Source organism: Columba livia, chromosome 13 (assembly GCF_036013475.1).
Source record: "Columba livia isolate bColLiv1 breed racing homer chromosome 13, bColLiv1.pat.W.v2, whole genome shotgun sequence".
NCBI classification, from domain to species: Eukaryota; Metazoa; Chordata; class Aves; order Columbiformes; family Columbidae; genus Columba; species Columba livia.
In genome coordinates, this window is record NC_088614.1 from 6,204,272 (window position 1) to 6,217,143 (window position 12,872).

At 50.4% G+C, this 12,872-nt stretch overlaps 1 protein-coding gene across 5 annotated transcripts in view; it reads left to right on the forward strand.

Moving 5' to 3' along the window:
• The window catches only part of ANKRD11 (ankyrin repeat domain containing 11), a 136,871-nt gene that overhangs the window by 67,581 nt on the left and 56,418 nt on the right, over positions 1-12,872 (forward strand). The window contains exon 3 of one of the 5 annotated variants that reach the window (XM_065028721.1): positions 5,015-5,101. The exons of the other annotated variants lie outside the window; for them this stretch is intronic. The gene's annotated coding sequence lies outside the window, so the exon portion shown is untranslated. The remainder of the gene's footprint in view (positions 1-5,014; positions 5,102-12,872) is intronic. 5 annotated transcript variants of the gene reach the window in all.

Sequence of the window (12,872 nt, forward strand, 5' to 3'; positions counted from 1 at the left end):
AGGCTGGGAGTGTGGGATTAGCCTGAACAATCAAGACTGCGGGATCAAAACAAGGAGGCAGGAACAGCGAGGTCACGCTGCTGCCATCTGCGCTGCCGCAGTGGTGGGAGGCGGCGGAAGGGGAGCCGTGCCGGCAGCTCCCGAACGGCCCTGCGCCGCGGCCAGGCCTTGGGCTCCCAGCTCTGCCGGCACCTTCCCGGCGTTTTTGGGAAATGGCTTCTGAAAAACAGGAGCGGCTCGGTGGGGCTTGGAGGTGCACTTGGCTCCGGGGTGAAGGGCTGAATGGTGGTTGTGGCGGAGGGTTTGGGGCGGGTGTTGGTGTGCCAAGGCCTATTAGCCACGTGGTGCTGGTTGTGAACCCGTCGGTGACCCGGGGCAGGTATGCTGCGGCTTTGCTGGGGACACGGCAACGTTGCCTGCACCGACCCTTGCAGGGCTCCATGTGCCCTTTACATGGTTTCCAAAGGACCAACAGGAGATTCCTGCTGAAAGATGAATTTCAAAGCAGATGGAGGCAAATCTTCAGCTTCACCCTGGTCTCCATCAGCTTCTGCTGAAATACCTTCTGAGAGTATCAGAAAGCAAAATGATCCGCATCATTTACGCTGCTTCTCCTCTGTTTCCCCCCTCTGACCTAGTAAATCTTTCTGTCCTGCAAGTGTAAATACAAAAGCTGAAATGCAGTAGAAGCAAAGCAGCGTCCCACAAACAGCCTCCCAGCTCTTGCTAAAAATATCTCTGCGCGGTGCAGTAACTCCCAGGCATTCTTTTGTCTGACTGCTTTTGAATTCCCTAATTGAAGTTGGTTGGAGGGCAGTGCACCAGTTTCCTGAATAGCTCAGATGTTGATTGTGAGTTAAAAAACAAGAGCAAAATTGTTTTTCCTTTGTGCAGCCATGCTTTTATTTACCTCCCCCCCTCCCCGCCCCTACCTTTATAATATCTGTATTTTTACTTGCAATTTTATTTTGTAAGACAACTGCATTAAATATATGTGTGGAGAAGCGGCCCAGGAGGCAGCGAGCGGGCAGGCGCAGTTTTCGGTACGTGATGCCACGTGCGCGGTGGAGCCGGAGTGCCGGAATGGTCCAGCCTGGCACAGAGGCGCGCTGCAAATGGAGCTTAACGTAGTAGGAAGTGTTAATAATGGTTCCTAATTGCCTACTAATAACTAAATCTGTGGAATTTGGCAGCAATTGGGGTATAGTTTTCTCCTGCAATCTGTCCGTTCCCTCCAGAAAGAACAAAGTTGCTTCACTGACGTACAGCAGCACGTCTTAAATTCACCGAAGGTAATGGGTGGAAAGTTTTCCAGATCCCGCATGGCCTCCGGCCCTCAGCAGAGCCCACAAGGGTCCTTCCCTGGATAAAAACTGCCGCGTCTTGGTCCAGCACTGCAGGATTTAGCAGAGGAAGAAGAACAAAATCAGGCTGGTTTTCTCCCTTTTTTCTTTTCTTTTGAACTTGGAAATACAGCAGCCCAGGCGGTTGTCGAGTGCTGGGAGCACCATGTGCGTGGGTGGCTCGTCCGGCTCTCAGGGACGGGTCCCTGGGATCTTGTGGGGACGGGTGGAAAAGTTTGTGACCAGTAATATGTGATAAGTCACAGTTGGTCTGAGAAGCTCCCCAGAATATATCTGTTGGGTAAACGTGATAAACCGCGAGTGCTCAGAGCTCCTCTGTGGCTGGTAAACAAACACAAATGTTGCTTTCACTCAAGCCTCAGTAAATTAAAGGTTTGAAATTGTGATGGAGGTTGGAGAGCAGCTGATTTCAGATACTGCTTCAGGAGCTGGGGTTTATTCATGCTCTTGCTGATGAGCAGCGTTTTGTAGCTGCTCAGCAGCAGCAGAAAAACAAGCACATTTTTTTCTGTTTTCAGGGATAACTGCAGTGAAGCGTGGGGGGCCAGGGCTGTGCTGGTACCGAAGTACCTCCCCATCCCTGTGCACCTCGGCAGGCCCCAAAACTTCCATGGTGCACAGGGTGGGTGCTGGTGCTGCCCCCCGAAGCGGGCGCAGGGACCAGTGCCGCAGCCCCTGGCCTGGGGACACAGGGAGCCGGGCTCCTCCAGTGTTTCCTTGGAAATGGAGCATCTTTGTAGTTCGACACACGCAAAAATAGGAAGCCGAATGGGTGAGCTGGCAGACTGCATGCTGGGTTTGCTGCCGCTCACCCTGCCGCGGTGGAAAAAACAGTGAGATGGGTCTGGGGGAGCCTGTGGCAGCGGGCACCCCGCTGTCCTGCCCTGGGCACCCTGCTGCTGGGCACGGCCATGGGGGCCCAGCTGCCGCCTCCACCTGGCTCTCCTCACCCCCCTTCCCACAGCAGATGGACTCTGGAGGTGAGAAACACTCTCATTGCCCAGAACCTCCCTTCTTCTCCGACCCCGCGGCTCCTGCTGGCGGAGAGGCCGGTGGCGCCAAGGAGGGCTGTGCCAGAGCTGGGCAGGATGGCTGCGGTTCTGTGCCCTCCTCTTAGCTCCTGGGTTAACGTTTAACCTGTTGGCGTTTCAGTGCCTTGGGTTGTTTGATGTTATGGGGCACTTTGTTCAGCTCTGGCCTACAACTGGGTACAGCTTATCTGCTGCGAAGGAATGTGAAGAATTTCATGGGGAGGAAGATGAGACTTTTCGCTTTCCCAGTGGGGGAAATCACGTCTGGGCAGGTGACATTGTCGTGTTTTCTATACGCAGGCAGCTCCCTGCTTTGGGAGCCTGTATGTTAAGTTTCCACCTGGCCAAAACATTTTCCTTCGGACTGTAAACTTTAGAGGGGAGCGCGCTCAAATGGAAAAGTTGACGCAGCCTTATCTGCGGCGCAGCCTCGCGCTGATAGAGGAATCCGAGCCCTGGCTTATGTCAGGCTTGAAGCTTTCCTCTTTCCTTCCAGCAAACCACATACCGCTGCCTTGGAGCCGTTCCTTCATCGGGGGCACATCTTTCAAGGAGCATACTTTGGTCAAGAATCGGGTCTGGGTTCATTTAAAATATATTTTGAGTTCCCACCGGCTGCCTCTGCTCCCTCCTTGCCCGATGCTGTTTGAATGGTCCCTCTTGGAGGGCCGGGCAAACAGCAGCACCCCTTCTCCAGAAACTTTAGCTCTTGTCTTCTGTAGGCAATTATTCTTGCAGGAGACATTCAGGTCACCCGTTCCTCTCGCGCAGAAAGTGACGCTTCTATGAATGACTGATGCTTAACATAGTCAAGGGTCACCTTACCCAGCTCAGGGTGCCCACGGCTTTCATTGCAGCGTGTGGGAACAGCTTCTCAAACTCCTGCCGGCTCTGCCGCCAGCACTTCATTAGCAAGAAAAAAAGCCTGGAAATAAATGTGCCAGCTGTGCCCAGGCCCCATGGCCAGCGCGGCGGAGCCGTCCCAGCACTGCCTGGTGAGGTGGGAACCGCAGCTCCCCCACGCACCGTCACCCTGATAACTGACCCAAAACAGCGGCTGCGGGTCAGGCTGACATCTGGCACAGCACCGGCACCGCTGCCGGGAGGGAAGCGCCAGCGGGGCTGGAAGGAGCCGGGGGAGGACGAGAGGGAGGGGAAGGACGGGCTGGAGCTGCTGGAGCTGCAGGGCAAGACGTGAAACTGGAGAAGGGGCAGAATGTAATGCTCGGTGATTTTTGCAGGCGGCCGGCTGCTTCCACAGGATGTCTCGGGGCTAAGGGCACTGCTTGTTTTCTAGCAAGACGCTACGCAGAATAAAAATAATGGTTGCAGTTAATTGCCACGTATCCATCACGCCTTGGTTTTCATTTGTCTCAAGGCAGGATGTGCTTGCAGATGAGTTTGAAAAATAGCTGAGGATCAAATGCTGGGTTTTGTTCATCAGCACTGAATATTTTGCTTGCTGTTCTTGTTCAGTGATGCAGATCTGCGTGTGTATTCAAAGTCTGTAGCTAATATTACAGTTTCCTTCCTGCTGTGGGCTTCTGTTTTCTGTGCTCACACCTTTCTGGAAGCCTCCTTTTGGGCTGTGGTACTCCCTGCTTGGTTTTGTATTAAAGGAGTCTTTTCTATAAGGATTGAGAAAAATCTTTTTGCTTTAGGTGTGTAAAGGGATAATACTCTTTAACAGCATTTCAGAATGCTGAGCCTGCTACAGTACATTTTGTTTGGCAAAACCCGTTTCCCGAAGTGGAGAAGCTTTTGCAGCTGAAGCAGAGGTTGAGGGTTGATGGTGCGTTGTCCTGCTGGAAATCCCTGTGTGCTCCCGTTCTGTCCAGAGCGCTCACGGGCGGTTTTGGGCACGGGCGTGTTGTGGCCGTGCAGGGCTGAGACAGGGCCGTCCTCCTCGGGACACGGCACGAGCGCAGTTGCGGCACCCGAGTTTACAAAATCACCCATTTCTGTGCCGATGTTGCCCCAAACCAGCTTCCTTTTCTCAGATGCTCCGAGCACGTCGTGTCTGCAAACAGGGACGGATGCTCGTGCACCCTCCTAAAGACCTGAGTTCTCTCAGATGGGAATTTACTCTTTTAAAACGGCTTTGATGGTCACACGGAAGGGTTGTTTACTGGCTGTACACACGCTTTGCTGTCTTGGTCCCATGCCTGGCTAAGAATAGAACCCAGAGCATCACTCTGCGCCCTGTACAGCTGCGGCTCTTGGAAAACCGACTTGCCCGGGTGTTTTGTACATTTGCGGCTGAGTCGGCAGCGGAGCTGAGGCTCCAAACTGCCACTTCTCTGCTCAACCCCCTCATCAGCGTTGCTTCTGAAAGGACTATAGATAGCGTGTGCAAGCTGATATTACAAAAATAAACTTTTCATAACCTCCCTTTGTTTTCTGTAAATCCTCAGACTTGCAGGTCCGCACCATTATCCATGGGCACTCACAGGGCCATCCTCACCACCACGTTCTCCCCACTCTGTTTAATTGCAAAGGAGCCTTTTGGAGCAGCCCTTAAAAACCCCTTTTGCCGCTGCACTATCCACATTAAATGAATGGGGCTGTTGTACATCTGACAGCTGCCATTTTAATGCTCGGTGTTGTATTTCCTTGCAGGAAGCTCAACCTCACGAGGCAGATTAGGACTGCAAAATCCAGGTTCCATTAGAAACCATTGGAAATGAGTTCCCAGGTTGTTCTAAGGTAAATCAATAATGCACGTGATCTCCCTGGCTGGACTTAGTGACTGAGCCAACAGTTCATTTAACCATTTTTAAAAAAAAAAAAAAAAAAAAAACACTTTCAAAATCATTCCTGTTGAGACTTATTTCTCACTCTGAATTGCTGTTATGAAAGTTTTGGGCAGCGTTTGTTTTTGAGCGCTGCCGAAACTTTGGTAATTTCCTCATCCCGGTGCTGAGGAGGAGCCGCGGTCAGGGCGGCAGTGCCGAGCCTGGCGCCGGTACCGGTGCGTTCGGTACCGGAGGATGCTGCTCCGGGTCCCTCTGCTCCCGGACCTGCATGCGGGTCCTGGGGGAGCCCTTGGCCTATCCCTGTCCCCCGCCCTGGCCTCTTGCCATCCGGGGGCAGGAACACGTTCCTTTGTTCGTGACCATTCCCAAGCGCTCTGTTGTGCCGCCTCTGCTGTTTCACACACCGATCCTGGAAGGAAACAGGAATTTAGTTACAGAATAATCAAATCGAGAAAGATGAAGCCTTTCAGTGTTGCAATAACAGGTTTTGCTAATTTTTGATTTATTTGAAATGAGCTTTAATAAGTAGACTGTGCTTTCTCTGAGCAAGTATTTCAAATTCCTGAATATTTCAAGCTAAATATGATAAGGGACCACTGTTTTTTTCCTCTTCTGTTAGCGAAGTAAGGAAGATGATGAGCCTGTGAGCTCCAGTGCTTTCCCGGTCAGCACCGCTCGGTTCTGCGCCCTGCTTGGGATCAGCCTGTTCTGTGTCTGCTGAATTCAGTGAATTTTTGTACAAGATAACTGCTGGTGTCACGTGATAGTCATCTTCTTGATTTTGTAGTAGGTACCTTGCCATTAAGTTTATCGTCTCTTGGAAATTCAGCCTTATTTAACAGCACGTGAACTGTCGGATGTTAAAATCATGTCTCTTGAACCACTAGGATGGGATAAGACTTGGCTTGACATAGGGCTGTGGTCTTAGAAACCCTGTAATTCCCCCTTCTCCCCCTGCACTGATATATCAGCTTTTTCTTTTTGGCTGTGGCAGAGAGAAGATGGAGTTGCTAGAACATGATCTATTTTGATTACTAAAAATCTTAGCGCTGCTGATATAGTCAGCTGGTACGTTACGAATGTGGGTTCTGTGTATTCAAACTGTTCTTGTTTTTTTGTTGTTTTGTTGGTTTTTTTTTTACTTAATAAGTTCTCCCGATGGTTGCCATGGAAATAATCCCGGGTTGGGAGGATGCGCAGGTCCGGTCCTGCTCCCCGCCTGCTGCCCATCGGCTGCTCCGTGGCCCCTTTGGAGCCTGGGGCAGAATCCTCCTGGTTTTCAGGGTGCAGAACACTTGCACAAACCACTCACCGCTGCTTTTTGCTGATTTAAGGTTAATTGTGCTTTTCTGTCTCACATTTGCCTGAATCCCGCTCATTTGAAATGCTTTGGCTGTTGCTTTGCTAGAGTTTCTGTGGGGTCTGTGGCGAATTAGAGGGAATTTCCCCTGCTCAGCTCCCAGTGCTGCCGGTGCCACCGGAGCCTTTCCTGACCCCATTTGTGCCACGGAACAACGAACCCGCTTCCTCTGGGCCCGCGTTTTCAACAGCTTCCTTTTTGTGCAAATGTTGTGTTTTTTATGAAATTGCTGCGCGTTGTTTTCAGACTCGATTATTGGAATTGTTTTGTATGTCTAAAACCTGGGTGGTTCTTGTTGCTTGAAATAAGACAACCAGTCCTAACTGCAGGAAAATTCATATTGTTTTCCTGGCTTCTTACTACTGAAGCTCTTATTTACAGTGGAATTGACTCGTTTGTTTGAGGTATGGGGTAGATATTTAACGCAGCATTCAGGATATGTGAATCCTGGTGGGCAGGGGCTGCAGGAGCAGCAGCTCATCTTCCTGCACCTCAGTTTTGCTGGAGCAGTTTCCTGGGGCAGCATCTCTTGCAGAGACCCTGAAACGGCTCAAGTTAAAATCAAATTGCTTCAATTTAGATCTTGGGCCAAACCAACCGCATGGTTAAAAACGCTTTGCAAGGGTCCGAAAAGTGGTTGTGGTAGATTTAATTTTGGGGCGAGCACTGAAAGAGGTGGGTGATGCGTTGTGGGGACAAAGCCTTGGGAGCCATGTTGGGCCGGGCCAGCAGGACATTGTCCCTTTTTTCCCATTGTGGGGTTGAAATACGGGTGAATCAGAGCTTGGCTCTGCATGCTCAGCTTGTACCTGAAACAAACACCTGTGGGAGATATTATATATATTTTTTTTTAATTTTTATTTTTTCTTCCCTGGCATGCTGAAGTGAGCTTTCTACTTCCCCCCTCCTATTTCCATACATTATTGAATAGCTCTTGCTGTGACAGGTAGGAAAACGTGTGGTGCAGCCCTTTGCGCAGCACGGTGACAGATCCGGAGAACCTCCCAGCATCACCCACGTCCCCAATTCCACCCTGGAGCCCTGAAACACTCTGTGTTTGGGTCGTCCCACTGACCATGGAGGCTCTAATGCAGATTTTAAACAGCCCAGGCAAGCACCTTAATGCAAATTATGGAGCCCACAGCTTGCAGCCAGCGCCCACCGTCCTGGTGCAGCTGGGGAGGGACAAACCAACTGCGAGTCCCGCGTCCCCTGACACAGCTCGGGGTGTATTAAATTAGCGAGCGGGGTGACAGCTGGGCAGGAGGCTGGGAACAATGAAGATAAAGTTGGCTTTCAGCGATGTGACCCTCTGCAGGCTGCGCGCCAGAGGACTATAAATAATGGATGGGAGCAGGGCCCCCGGCCAGCTCGGTAATGCACAGCGGGTCCGCGGCCGCAGCGCCCGGCGCATCACCCGCCTCTCACCCGGGCGCTCCCGTCACCGGCGTAATTTCGCTGCTTTTAAATAATAAATCGCCCTGGGAGTTGAAATACTCCTTTGCCCCATTCAGGCCTACTAGGGTGTGCAGCTACACAAATGAATTTTACATATGGCAAGATAAATTTTGTATCAAGCTAAAGGAAGTTTCTTGCAGGGGGAGTTTAGCCCCCCTGATATCGGTGACGGGGGTTTAGGGTATCAAAGGCAGGTGGTTCCATCGAGTGGCTTTTGATCTGGCTCCGTGTCTGGAATGATTTTGAAGCTTGGCTTGGGGTCACTGGCCTGAGTTCACGGGTAGTTTGAGGGGTGAAGTTCTCCGGTGTTGCAAGTCAGAAAAATCCCCTGGGCTGCGGCCGTTTCCACCAGTGGGTGCACGAGCTCCCCGGCCACAGGAGCTTTCGCTTCCAATGGCTGAAGTTTTTAAGCAGTGAAAAAAGCTTGATATAACCCAAAACCTGATTTCTTCTGCCTAAGTCTTTAGATAAAGTCCTGTAACCTCTGCTTATCTACATATGGGTGTGGAAAAGCTAAAATGCGCTTTGACTGTTCCAGGCTCTGGGACGGGGAGGAATTGGGGTCTCGCGCACATGGAAACACTTTTTTTGATGGACTCTTGCAGTTTTTATGCCCATTTGTGTGGGTCTCCAAAGATGCTGAAAATGGGATTTTTTTTAAAAAAACATATAACTGCTACATTAGAATCTGTGAAATACAAAGTACAGGGGTGTTGAGCGTGGTGCAGCAGGACGGTGCTGCCGGAGCTGTGCCAGCCGGCGGGTCTCGGACACGGTGATCTGGGGACAACCAGCCTTGTCTGCAGGAGGAATAAAATGCCAGAACGGTGTCACAGGAGATGGCTTAATTGAAAGAAGATAAGGAACAGATTTTGGTTAAGGGTGTGATTCAAGGTAAGATTAGAAACACGTTTTGGCATTACAGGGCAGTGGCACCAAAGGCTTGCATTTAGGTGTAAGATTTCTCTTGTGATCCTGCACGAAAAATCCTGTGCTGTGCTCAACACTGAGGATGAAGTAGATGTTTGAGACCCTCTCCCAGGACACGCCTGTCCTGTGTGTGCCTCTCACGGGTCTCAAAATCGATGCAGTGTCACTGAGAATAGTGGTTTTCACACCTGCTAGGGCAAGACTTAAAGAATTATTATTTCCGAATCAGGAAGTGAGTGATGTCGCAGAGCTACATAAGAAAGCGTAAGCTGCTTACAGTGGATTAAAATGACTGACCGTTTAGCTATGCAATTAGATGGGAGATGGTGTGATAAATCATGAGTAACTAGCTTACCTGTCCCGTGATGTTGTTTATCTCCAGGCACATGTGCACCAGTTTCCATAGGATGTTGGAGCATTTGCATTTAAAGGCACAGAGCCATGAGAAGCGGGTGAATGTCTGTGCTTTTTGTCGTTTTCTGACCTTCAAGGATAGCTAAGAAACCTCAGGTTTGCCCTACACGTCAGCACCTGAGCATTGCACCTGCTTCTGGCAGGACTTGTGTGTTCCAGGTGAGGCTTCAGCGGGCACGGTGACGCCTGTTCCCTCCAGCTGCCGAGTGTGTGTCCCCACGAAGCTTTGAGGTGTTGCCAACCTGGATTTGCAAATGCTCTGGGCATCGGGAGGCTTTCATAGGGCACTAACGTGTAAGGTATTTTAAACCGTCCATTGGTCCTACCAGATGGCCTGGTTCTGGCATGATTTGGGCACCTGCAGCTCTGCCGTCCGTCTGTCGGGGGCATCGGTGCTGTGAGGCCCCAGGACCAGTGGTTCAGTGATGCCGGGTTTGCTTCTTCCCATCCCGAGAACTTCTGCCTTACCTTCCCCCAGCTCATCAGCGTCTCCTTCACCTCCCACACGTGTACAGCTTGGCAAACGCCCTCAAAATCCTTGTGGTTTTTGGCCAGCTCCAGTTTGGAGAGTTGGCTGGTCGGAGAAGCGGTGCTTGTGTGGGAAAGCAGCTCAGCCCATGCGAGATGCTGTTGAGCGTCTCCTCCATAACGACGTGGCTGTTTGGATGGGTTGTTTTCTGGGGTGATGGTGACAGGTCACGGTGTGCCCAGACAGGAGCCCGGCCCTGCAGATGTGCTGCCTGTGCAGTTCTCACACTGAACGAGTCATCCAGAATTTCAGGCTCTTACTGAAGCTTTGACTCCAAGAGCTCTGAGACACACAAACTGTGATACAAGGTACAGAGAGGGACTTCCAAAAGAAAAGAATGAAATAAATGAGAAAGATGTCAAACAGACATCGCAGAGGTGTGCTGCGGGATGGGCAGGAGGTGCGAGATGCTGCACTGTCCATCAGCCGTGTCCCCCCCGCTGTCCCCAGCACCATCGTCCGTCCGTCCCCTGCACCATCGTCCGTCCGTCCCCTGCACCATCGTCCGTCCGTCCCCAGCACCATCGTCCGTCCCCGCGCTTGGGAAGGGGCCTGTGCTATTCTTAGCCTCGGCAGAAGTGCTGCCGCTCCAGCGAGATGCACACAGCAGCCTTTGATAAAAGGAGCGGGGAGTAACCATGGCAGTCTGGTAACCATGGATTACAGAAATTAAAGGCATAAAGCAAATAGCAGGATTATCTGTGGCATGGTGGTTTTCTGGTGAACAGAAGGCCCTGCCTGACTTCCACATTTAGGTGAGGCACTATAAATTACCTGTAGTTAAAAAATAATGCTAATTAAATTCAAACGCAATAACGATTAACACTGCTGATCTCAATTCACTGAATTTCCTTGCGACTAATTGACAGAGGAAAAAAACCTCAACCCTATAGAGAAGAAAGGAGGGGGAGTTTCTTCCTTCTGGCTCTGTGCTGCATCTCTCTTCTGATGCACCTGTCAAGTTTGCATTTTCTGTTTCCCTAGCCTTATTATTTTTTATTTTTAATGCAAGGCGCTTCACAAATAAGCCGGGCTTGCCTTGCCCATCCCTTTGTGGGCCGGTGCCCGGGGAGGTGGCCCCAAGCTCTGCCCATGCTGCACCCCCGGGACTGCGCGGCAAACACGTGGGGAGTGCCGACACCGACCCCCCAGCACCGTCCTGGCCCTGCTGTCCTGTCCCGTTCCTGCTCTGGGGCAGCGAGTGACAGCCGGTGGCTCTACGCTGCCGGAGCAGCATCCTCAGCACCGCTTGCCATGCACCCCTCGTTCTTTGCACAGCAAATATTGCTTTCAAGTTCAGTGAGTGCTGAGACACTGCATAAATGGGCCTGCTAAAGATATTTTTTGACATTTGCAAATCCCATTAAGCTTGTTTCTCCCTTCTCCTCCCTCTCCCTCCCAGCTTCACGCGGGGCACTGCAAAGGTTTGTGTAGTTGGCCGGGTCACCCCCTGCACCGCAGAGCTCAGAAATATGGGTCACAATGAAATGAGGAAAACAAAAAGTACATTGTCCTGATGTGGGACGCTGATGGCTGATTGAGGGACTCCATAAATGGACAGTTTGAGATCTTAATGAGGTACCAAACATGAGGTAATTCGGAATATGCCCCTTTCGCGCTGTCTGCTCGCCGGCACAGCCTTCCAGCGATGGGATCCTCGGCGTATTCCTGCACGACGCTGTTTGAACTGCTCTGTACCACAGGCAGGGGCTGGCAGCATCAGTTCCTGCGTGAGTCAGTGATAAAGCCCATGAGCACATTGTTTATTTTCGTATTTACAAATAATTCTCCTAAGTTGAGGTTATTCCTCACGGCTCTAAGCGCAGGGTTGGGTGTTGGAGCAGATCTTTACCCTTCGTGCTGTCTGGGGTTATCTGCAGATTTTTCTCCAGGCTTTTCAAAATCAAATTTGAAAAAGTATTTCTATTAAATCTTTGTTTCTGGGAAATTTCTGAACCAGAGTAGCCTGTGGTGGGACAATCAGCCAGTGGTGCTGTAGGTGTGTAATTACACAGGTTTTGGGGAGCGGGGATGCAAACAAGTTTGCATACATTGAATTACAGGCGGTGTTTTAATAGTATGTTTTTTAGGTCTTGGCTCAAATCCAGAATTTTTTCGTGCTATTATCCTCTATTTACAGCTTTCAGAAATCAGCTGATGTCACTGCACATATGTTTAGAGCCGTTGCTAAGGTGATTAGCTCCAGAATTCAACGCCTACGCAGTTCTGATGAAAGGCTGAGAAACTGCTCGGCAGCGTCTGTTCAGCTCCGTGCATTGTCGGTTTGAACCATCAAGAACCATAAAACAATATTACCTGATTTTAGGGTGAATACGTTGGCCTTGACTGATAATCGTGCATCAGGTGTTACAGCAACAGAGCCTTTATGTGCCGCCTTTAACCAAGTCAGAGAACATTGTTCACTGGGAAGATGTTTAAAATTGCCAGGTTCTCCGTTCCCAAGAGCCTGTGCAGTGCTGGTGCATTCGGGGTCTCCTCTGCCGGCTCGGGGGGCAGAGTTGCCGGCTATCGTTGTGTGTCCTCTCAAATAGAAATTAAATTTACCTTCTTCTCCACTTGTAGAGAACAGGATGGAGTTGCCTGTTCCAGCAGGGCTGGGACCCCGTTACCTGCCAGGCTCCTGCCAGTGCAGCACAAGAACAGCTTTTGTTCATGGCCGAGAAACCATGAAATACAATGAAGTTGCCCACAGCCTGCACCAAGAAAGGGCTGCCGGATTACATTTTAAGAGCATTATAGATGAAAACTGCTTCTAGGTTTAAGTCAGTGCATGAAATGTATATGAAATATCTTCTTTCCAGTCCAGGGTACTTTGGTGTCCTTAAAAAATTAAACTCTTTTTAAAAATTGCAATTTAAACTTTGAAAAGATGTGGATACGTACATGTATTTTTCGCTCAGTCATCCAGTGCACACAAAGTATCTTGAATGATAACAATTGTTTTCTTCCCTGGGGTCTCACTGTTCTCCCACTGTTTTGTTTTCTTGCCCATTTTTTAAAGGATACTGG